The following is a 10746-nucleotide window of genomic DNA, read 5'->3' as shown; positions in this document are numbered from 1 at the left end:
TGTTGGCCAAAATTTGCTCCTGCATTCAGATTCTTCATGACCAAAGTTATTGCAAAATGAGCATTCAATTTCATCTTCAAGAGGAGAAAAGTTATTATAATAGCTTTTCTTTATTCCTATCGTGCTCCTTTGTTTTCGTGCTTCTCTAGTCATGATAGTCTTGTAAGCCATACATTGAGCAACTTTATGACCAAAATTATGGCATGAAAAACATTTTCCATTAAAGAAGAAGTTTATGTGATCGTAAAATCTTTTGGTGTTGTATACCTTTTGATTGGTGGTTCTATTGATGTCCACCCTTGGAGTAAAATGAGCATGATTTACCTGGGAAGTACCTTTAGGCTTTTTCTAAGGATTGACACATTATTTGTTGGTTTTTACTGCATCAAGATAGCTTCTAGTGCTGACTGAAGGATTTTTTGGTTGGGATGTTTCTCTAGTGTATCCAAGACCAGTATTTATAAGCGGAGAACACTGAACCTTGATGATTTCATCTAAGGTTTCTAATCCTTTAAAAAATATAAGATTAAGAGATTTTGTCTTTTCACTTCTTTTCTTAGACCCACTACTTCACATTCTAATTTTTCATTGTGCTTTTATCTTCCAATGATTTGATGTGTCAAAGTGTCTATGACCATATTATTTTCTTCCAAACAAATTTTAATTTGAGTGATTTCTTCAAGAAAATATTCCTCTTCTAATGCATCCATAAAATCATCATTGTCATAAGCCATGAGGAGTTTAAAATCATGTTTAGATTCATCTTCATCAGTGTTAGATAGGCCATCACTATCTTCATGAGTATAATAACTTCTTCTATTAACAAACTGTTTTCTATTTTCTTTTTCAAATTTCTTTCCGTTTTCATGATTATCTTTATGAGGACATTTAGCAGCATAATAGCCAACTCTACCACAATAAAAACATTTGGATGGAAGCTTACCTCTAAATCTTTTCGAATGTTGTTGAAGCTTCTTTACAAAATTTACCTCATCTTCTTCTGAAATATATCCTGATTCCTTAAGATCTTCCTTTTCTTTTCCCTTTGTTGAAGCTTTGAAAGAGGATTCTCTAATATCTGATGGATCTCTTTAATTTAAAGGTAGTTAAAATTCCATGAAGTTGAAAAACAATAATAGATTGTAGATCCTACTTCTCTTCAATGACAGATACTTTTGACTCAAATTTAGAAGATAGGGATCTCAAATTTTTCTTTACTAAAGTAGCCTCCTTTATTTCTTCCCCCAGATTCTTCATACAATTTACAATCTCATCTACTCATAAAAAGTAACTAGAAATACTTTCATCACTATGCATCTGAAGAGTTTCATATTGAATTCTGAGAGTTTGGAGCTTAGCACGTTTTACCTGGGAGTCTCCTTCGTAGCTCTGAGTGATTTTGCCCCATATTTCTTTGGTTGTCTTGAGCTGCATGAATTTGACAAATTCTGATTCTAACGAACTTCCCAATAAAATATTGACAAATTTGGCATTGGTTTCATATAACTTCTTTCCTGTTGTATCCGTGGCTATTGCTACTAGAAATTGGTATCCTCCTTCCACAATTTCCCAAACATCAACTCCAACCAACTCAAGATAGGCTTTGGTTCTTATCTTCCAATATACTAAGTTGTTTACATTGAAGATTAGTGTCTGATAGGTGTTGGGTTGTTAATATGCCATTATTATTGTCACTTGTGAACGTTTATTCCACCCATTTCTACCATTCTTCATCATGTCATTTATTATAATTTATTATATAAATCCATTTTATGATGATTTATGCTCTTACATTATTTATTCTCCTTTATTTCTAATAAATTGATGATTATGCATTATTTTACCAATGATAGTTCTAATAAGTTGGTTATAACATTATTCACCATTTTTAGCCTCCAAGGTAACTTCCAGATTGAAGATTTGATTTTTAAATCTGCCAACTCAGAAATTCGTTGGTTTAAGGAGTGACAGTTTTGCGGTTGAGATTCTGAGCAAATGAAGACGAATTTGGAAAATCCGGAACATGGGTTTTGTCCAGAACGAGCCCAATTAACTTTAGTGAAGAACGGTTTGCCCAAATTCGGGTTGTACAGGGCGAAACGCAGGGTTCTTTGAGCACAATTTTCTCAGATTTACAGTTGCGGCCGTCCTCCAAATCTCAGCTGCCAACCCAAATTCGTCTTGCTTTTGTTGAAGAGATGAAGGGAAATATATTTTCTTGTTGATCATCTGGTTAGAATCAACCCAAATTTGTAAAACAAATCATGTTGTAATTATCTATGCTCTCCGATCTTTCTCTATTTAAATGAGAACAAAGATCAGAGAGGGGGAGACGTGATGATAGATTTGGGGAATGAGAAATGATGGACAACGATGGTGGATTATTCATGCTGTAATTCTTAAGCTTTTTCTGTTGTAATGATTCCACAATTGGCTGATTAATAAATGATTTGGGAGTGCTGTTCATTTTTCTCATTCTGAAGTGACCCCGCAGCATCCGCTGGCGGCTAAGGGCCCAGCCTCTGGTGGAGTACGCTGCTGCTATTGTGTATCATATATTTACACTTGCTGTTGTATATTATCTTCTTTGGTTTATGCGTGGTTTTCTCATCAACGTGATTCGGTAATCTGATTTGTTTTATTATTTTACAACGCAGCTCTGTTACGTTTGATCTGCTAAGTGATATCGTTTTCTGAGACAGAAATATCATATTGACTTTGCAGCGCATTGCTGTTTCTTTAATTGCTGGTATAAAATGGTTTTTACCGGATATCATTGTGATTTAATTATGGAATGTCTGTGTTGTAACATTTGACCATTGGTATTATTGAATTCATCTTAGAATTATATTTCCTTGCGATTGTTGAATCTATGAACGTTGCTGCTCCGTGCTAAAGGACAATCGTATTATTTATAACGAAGACTGATAATTGAATTACCAAGATCAGATTACTGTTGAGGTGTGCCATGTGTTAAGTTATTTTTTTTCTTTCCAGCATTGTTTCATATCCTATCATTAATCAATGCTGTTATATTTCTGTGTGCTGTCCAATTTATTCTTAGAGTAAAGATTGTTATTAATTTGGCTTTGTTGTTGTTCATTTCCTTTAATTCTAGTTTGTTGTTCCATTTACGGCCGTTCCATTTTAGACTTGTTGTTCCATTTACTTTCTGCTGTTCCTTTTACTTGCATTTATTGCTTTGGTGTGAGAGAAGGTCCAAGGCTGTCGTGAGCCTCAGCAAATGCTACCACGCTCCCTGATCCATGGTCCATGCTCTAATTCCTTTTGCATCAATTTCTAGAGGACTGAGTTATTGCTACTATATCCTTGATTGATGGTTGTTTGAATGAATGATTTAGTTTAGAACATTTCAGTTTCTTGCTGTTCCAATTAGATTCTTTTTCAAACATTCATTTACTTTTTGGTTTTAAGCACTATACTGCAAAACATTACTCTTGAGTAAATAGCCGCCTCAGACAGAGTACACTCTTGAAATAAAAAGTCGTCCCTGGGTTGATAATTAATGTGATGTAATTAGGAGTTCACAAGACACCTTTTTATCGCTCCACATTTTGGTGCCGTTGCCGGGGAGAGTGTAGCCATTTCTAAAGAGTAGTGTGAATCTGATGAGTGCCTGCTAGGGAAGAGTTGGATCTTAAAAACGGAAGGTAATAACCTGCGTACGGAGCATGTAAAAGCCCTCCTCCCCCGTCCGCTTTCGAGCAGGACTGTTAAAGAACCTAGAGTAGAAATAGATGTTTGAATTTTTGTGTGAATAATTAGGAAAAATAGAAATTTAAAAAAAAAAATGAATCACATGATTTCACTTAAGTGGTGATGTAAGCACCACCCATTTCACTAACTAATTGACAGGAACAATTGAAGAAGGAGCCTCGAAGAAACACATGAAGAACATCTTCTATTATGGTAAGAAATGGCTCACATTTCTACTTTTGAATTTCCTATCTGTTGTGGGGAAAAGTATCCGACTCGGATGACCCTATCCCTACTCTAAAGGTGACAGTCTTTAGCAACAACTGAAAGTAAAGCTTTGATGTTTTCCTTTATGAAAGTACAAAGAGAAGGAAGAAGAGATTAACCAACCTGGTGTCTTTCGCTTAGTCGATCCTTATCCTCTCTCTTTGTCTCTTGTTCCCAGCTCCTTGCTCTCTTTGCCGGTCCAGCTACACACAGATCCTGCACAAACAAGAGAGGAAACTACAAGATACAAGTACTCATAACTGATGCATGGATTAGAGTGAATCAAATATACATGTAAATACAATACATCAATGCAATACAAGTATATAGGAGAACATGCAAAACTTTATTGATAGAAGTAACAGGGTTCTGAGAAGGTTACAACCAATGATGGCTCCAATCCAGCAGCACCTCCCCAGCAGCAAGAACTCTCCTCTTCACCTCTAGTAAAACAATCACCCAATAGCTCTAACTGTAAACCAACAGCACCTCCTTGCTTTACACAAAATTCCAGCCTCCTTAGACCTCATAGAAGAGTTCTATATATAGGAGAGAAGAAGAGAGGATGAGTCAGCTTGAGGCTGGCATAGAGCTGACTAGTGTCCTCTCCTTCTTCAGTTAATCTTCAGTTCTTGAGTCCACTTGGAGATCCTTGCTTACACATGGTGATCAAGTACCTCTTACTCATCACAGGGCGAATCTCATGAACCAAGTGTCAGTTTGGAAGCTTCCTAGGCAGTTGACACCTTGCAGAATGACTGTGCCACTTGGCCAATCTCGCCCAGCGCAGGTAGCCTTCATTAGATTTGACTTCCAGCGCAGGTACAAGGAGGAGCAGTTGCATTCCAGCGCAGATGCTCAGTGGAGCAGCTGACATGATCCAAAATTAGCCTGTTTTGAAGTGTTTTCAGGTGGAGAACTGATTGGAAGTGCTGTTGTTTGATGACCTTGTTCTTTTAGGGGTAAGAACAACATGTTTAGAGACTGAGGATCCCTGTAATTATTGACATTTCATGCTCCATGTCGCGAGGCACAAAAATGTCTATAACAGTTGCCCCCTAAAGTATGAGGCCGTTTATCGGGTGAAATGCTTTATCTAGAGGGTCCGAAGTTCATTCCAGTGCTGAGGAGGCGCCCTGTAATACAATACAATACAATACATTATTTTTCATTCTGTTTTCATGATCTAGCTGAGGCGGGCATTCCCATGCTCAGCTTTATAAATACATTTTGGTACATAGAACAGACGATCGTCTGATGGTAGACTGATAATTTTCTGCTGAAATTATCATCCTTTGAATAGGATGATCATCTGCTGCAATGATGTACATGACAAATGCTTTTATATTTCCTGAATATATATCGCAGCCCGGATGGATGAAACTAGATCCGGGGTCTTCAAACTCGTTCGATCTTCACTCTAAGTACAAGTCGATCCATGTGAGAATTTCGCTGAAGTCGAACATGGAAAGACATCGCTTGATTACCGGTCAATAATGAAAACCGTTAACAAGCGCGAGAGGAATCACCAATAATGACGATGACCCTCAAGGTACTGCAGTACAATTCACGTGGCGTGAATAAAGGACTTGGCGTCGAACGCCACGCAAAATCTTCTGGTCGAAGGTCATTGATGTATACCTGTCGCCGGAAGTGAGAAACTTGCCATTGAGGCATGCAAGCTTCAAAGTACTGATGGGGGTGTTCCTAGATCAACTTCTTGGATAATGAGCTGAAGTCGACAAGATGTGATCCGTCAAAGGAGGGCCTTAATGAATCCCACATCAATGACACGGAATGGAGCTAATGATTTTAGTGGAGGTGAAAACAAACTGTGATATATGATTCAGGGTGGCGATCATGAATGGATGAAGGATAATGTATGGCAGTGGATGGGACACGGTTGACACTTTCAGAATGACCCCTCTTGAACATATAACGACACTGATGCGATGGATCGGTAGCATTACCCCAAATGTGGATGGTTTGGCGAGGACCATGGTGATGAGACCGGTGAATGAAACAACCCAACCCGATGTGGTACGGAGGAAAAGTGTCATGTTCAAGAGTGACTTGCTACCATTAAACTTTGATGTTCTCCCAATTTTTCCCCAGTCATTTCTGACCAGTACCTCTTTATTTTTGTCAAGCTTGAGGAGGATAACATATGCTTGTTCTATAACCTGCCCTTCGGGCAAGCCCATCGCTATGATTTAACGAGCCTAGCGATAGGGAAACTCGTTCTCGTCTAAAGACAAGTTTGTCGCTATTTAATCATTTTAACGAGTCTAACGACAAAGAAAACTCGGTCCTTTTCATTTTTAGAGAGTCTGAAAAGGTACAGAAAGTCAACTCCATAATTCCTTTTTCGTCATCTAATCCCTTAAGTCCGAAAAAGTATAAAACAATACAGAAGGGATGGGTGTTTGGTACTTTTAACGAGCCGAACAAGACAAGCGCTCGATCTTTTTGTGTAATAATCCCTCAGGTCCAAAAAGATTAAAGTCTAAATGAGGGATAGCGTTCCGGTCGTTTAACGAGCTGGAAGGCCAAAACTCAGCAAACTTTTCATATTTTACGAGTCAGTGAAAAGAGCTCAAAGAAGACTCGTCTTTTGAGGAACGAGTGATAAACAGGGATAACAGCAGATTCCAGGTACAAATTGGAATTTTCCAATCACGGTAGTGTCACAGGGATGGCTAGGTGAAATCACTCTTTGCAGCTGTTCCTCAAAATGGGTAAACACACATATGGGGGTGAACGACCGGCCAAATGAAATGGAGGTGATGGATGAAAACACGACCAAGGCTTTTAAGGCTGATAAATTTACGATCGCAATGGTTATTTACCGAGATAGGTTCATTTTTTAATGAGCTTGAACTCTGGTGGAAACTTTTGCTCACACTTTTCTATTTTTTAACGAGCATAAATTCCATGGTAAAACTGCTCGATTCATGGTCAAATTTAATTTTTTACTTTTACTAGCTTTTCTCTTTTCAAATGTAGTACTTCGTCTTCAATTGCTGCAACAAATTTTGTTAGAAATGGACAATATTTGCATGAAAACGAGATTATAACCCTAATATTTAACTTTAAACTGTGTAAAAAGTCATAAAAAGGAGTTTTTACCTCTCATTTACCATTTCATTTGCATTTTGCTTGTTGGAGCTCTGGAGGTGCCTCTTCTTCCTTGATTTTCACCAGCTGATTCCGAGAGATTCTGTGGACGATTTCGGCGCCGTTTGGACCAGGTAGGAGCTAAACCTTAGCCCTTCACTTTCATGGTTTCCTTTTTCAGTTTCATGCATGTTTTTCAGGGTTTCTGGGCCCCAGGGGTTTCATCAGGGCGCCCGGGCATCAGCGCAGGTTCCCCTTTCGAAACTTGCGCTGTATTTCAGGCAGCCTTATGGCAGACTAATTCTCAGCGCAAGGGGAAGGCTCTCTGCCTGCGCTGGACCTAGAAAAGCTGACCTTGCATGAGTTTTTTGATGATTTTTCACAAGATTTTCATCAAAATCAGGAACTTACTCATTCTCTTGTTTGATTGTAGGGAACTTTAAACAAAATGTCCCTTACATGGCGAGAACGAGAACATGAAGCAGAGGACATGGTTGCACTCCATGACCCAGTCACGGTGAACGCGCTTCGGAACTGTGGCCTGCTGAAGTTCTTCCGTATCTCTAGCATGAGAGCACAGATTTCTTTACTGCAGTATATGCTTGATGCTTGGGATCCTGTTAACCAAGTATTCCAGATTAGGGGGAAAACCATCCCCTTGACCATAGAGGACATGTACTTCTTGAATGGGCTGTCAAGGCGGGGTGCCCCCATTTCTTTGTCAGGTACGGTTCGAGGGACTAATTTCACCAGGGACTACATTCGTCAGTATTGCCGGGAAGGTTCACAGCCGAGCAAAGACGGCAAGATCAATATCCGTGACATCACTGACAGGTCTCTCAGGTCCATTCTGTTTACCATTGGTAGGATGGCAGGTAGCGCAGCTTTACATGTTGCCAACAGATCTTATATGCAGCACGCCTTGGAGTGTCTCCAACCGAAAGTGTTTAACTGGTGTGATGCAGTACTTGTTCAGATGAAAAGTCAATTGACCAAGGTAAAGGACGGGGGGCTGAAGAACTTTGGATTTGGTTCTATTCTGACTGCCTTTATCTTGGAGAAAATCCCATTGATGCAACCTCAGTACCTCATGCTTGATTTGCCTTCTCCGACCGAGCCACGCATGCAGAGGTGGGTTGACCATATGTCCCGGCATGCTGGTCATCCTCATATCACTTTCACTGAGTCCTTCTTTAGGTGGTTCGAGCGTCAGGAGATGGCATTTTCTGAGTATCCATATGTGGGTATGGACTACCGAGGTGATCCGGACTTGGTGCTTCCGGATGGCGAGCAATGGGGCGCTATTGGTAAAATTTTTGACCATATCACTGTTTATTGTTTTTATTCATGATGTTACTGTTCAAAACTGATCAAACTCTTGGGTGCATGCAGATGTTGGTCCTATTCGTCCAGTAGTTCGTCCACGATCGCCAGTTGCTGCCCCAGTAGCAGAGCCTGCTAGGAGAGTTGTTATTCGCGACCTTGGTGATACTGAGATACTTGCAGCTGTGCAGGAGCAGGTTGAGAGCCTTACTCGTGGTCTTCCGGATGTACAGATTGACGAGTTACCTTTACAGTTGCAGCGGCACACTATTGGCGTGCCTAGACGATGGACTCGTCTCTTGCGCATGATCGCACAGACCGTGACGTACTTTCATGAGCACCACTAGGCTAGGGTGCCCCCTAGCATCTTTTTGAGTTCTAGGTCGTATGACCAATTTTGTTTTGATTACAGCACATTATGTACAAACTATAAACAGCTTTATATATTTTGATTTTCGGAGTTTATTTCAGTTTATTTGTGATCCACTTGCATAGCACCGGTGCATCTCTTTTTATATATGTTGTAAATGTCTATCTAATACATAGTTTGCTAATGAGTCTGTTAATGTGTTCAAGTCTCTGGAAATATGTTGGTATTGAATTAAATCAAACTCTCTTTCCAAAATCTTAACCCTTAGAAACATACGATAAATAGCTGGATTGCGGACTGAATATATACCAGTGAGTTGTAGTATCACAAGTTGTGAGTCTAGCCTAACAATTAGTCGGCGTATACCATGAGCGATGGTATCAGAGAGGAGTTCAATCAACGCGCTATATTCAGTGATATTGTTCGTTGACCGCCCAATACACACACCTCTGAAACTCACTAACTCGCCGCTTGGATCAAAAATGGCCCAAGCTGCGGAGGACAAATTCCGCGTACTACGACTCGCTCCGTCAGCATATCCCACATATGTCTCAGAATAATTCGACATCTGCAACAAATGAGAAGGGCGGATTACTTTAACCGAAACAAACATTTTTAGCGAAAACAAAATACAACAAAAGCACTCAGGTTACTATTTAGGCATAGTAACGCTTGAGGTACAACCCGTTACGGGGTTGCGCCAGTGGTATTCCGTCATAATCCATTAACTCGTAGGCTCCTTTTGCTAACACCCTTTTAACAATATAAGGACCCATCCACAAGGACTGAAATTTTCCTGCTCCTAATTTGTCGGATTCTTGGTCGTAAAGCAAAACCAAGTCACCCTCAGAGAAGATGCGAGGTTTGACATTCTTGTCGAACTGTGCTTTGACTCGTTTCTTATGGGCTTCGTTCGCCAAAGCGGCGTCACGACGGTTTTCATCCAACTGAATCAATTCCAAGAAACGAGCCTCTTCTTCTGAGGTTCCGGGGAGGAGGTCAATTGCGAGTTTAAGAGACGAAATTTCACACTGGATCGGTAAGACTGCCTCCAGGCCATACACCAATTGGAATGGTGTGAACCCAGTGGCGTTTTTTACCGAGGTTCGGTAAGCCCATAATGCTGAGTACAGGATTAGATGCCATCTTCTCTTGTGAACCCCGATCATCCTTTGCAACATACGCTTCAGGACCTTGTTGATTGCCTCAACTTGTCCGTTGGCTTGTGGATAATATGGGGTAGAGCTGTCGTGAGATAGCCCTAGTTTGGCAGCTAATTCAACCATCATGTGATTGCGAAAATGCGATCCATGATCTGTCACTATAGCTTGCGGAACGCCGAACCTGGCGACTACATGATTAAAAAAGAAAAGGGCAGCTGTTTCACCAGTGTTATTCAATGTAGGCATCGCCTCGGCCCATTTGGTAAAATAGTCAACAACGACTATAATATACCCATGCCCCCCGGTCGAGGTGGGGTTACATTACATGAAATCGATGCCCCACTTGGCGAAGGGCCCAACAGCAACTATCGGCTGTAAGGGTGCGGGCGGTCTTCTGGTTTTGCTATCAAAGATCTGACATGCATGGCAACTTCTGACAGCTATTATGCAATCTTTAAACATAGTTGGCCAGAAATATCCTGCTCGTAAGATTCTTTGTGCTGTTGCATATCCAGATTGATGTCCCCCGCACGCGCCTGAATGACAATCATTCAGGGCTTTTTCGGCCTCCTCATGGGTAAGGCACCTCCTCAGAACCGTATCGACACCACGACGGTAAAGTGTATCACCGACGATCATGTAGTCTTTAGATTGGTATCGTATACGTTTCCGTTCCGAGTGTGAGGTATTAGGCCTAAATTTTTGGGTTTGGAGATAAACAATGATGTCTCCATACCACTCATCGCTTACTGATATCAGAAACAAATTTTCATCCACGATTGACTCTTC

The sequence above is a fragment of the Pinus tabuliformis genome, chromosome 8, assembly GCF_031772625.1.
Source record: "Pinus tabuliformis cultivar Carrire ecotype Pingquan chromosome 8, CPIR1, whole genome shotgun sequence".
Classification (NCBI taxonomy): domain Eukaryota; kingdom Viridiplantae; phylum Streptophyta; class Pinopsida; order Pinales; family Pinaceae; genus Pinus; species Pinus tabuliformis.
This window is presented reverse-complemented; position numbering follows the sequence as displayed.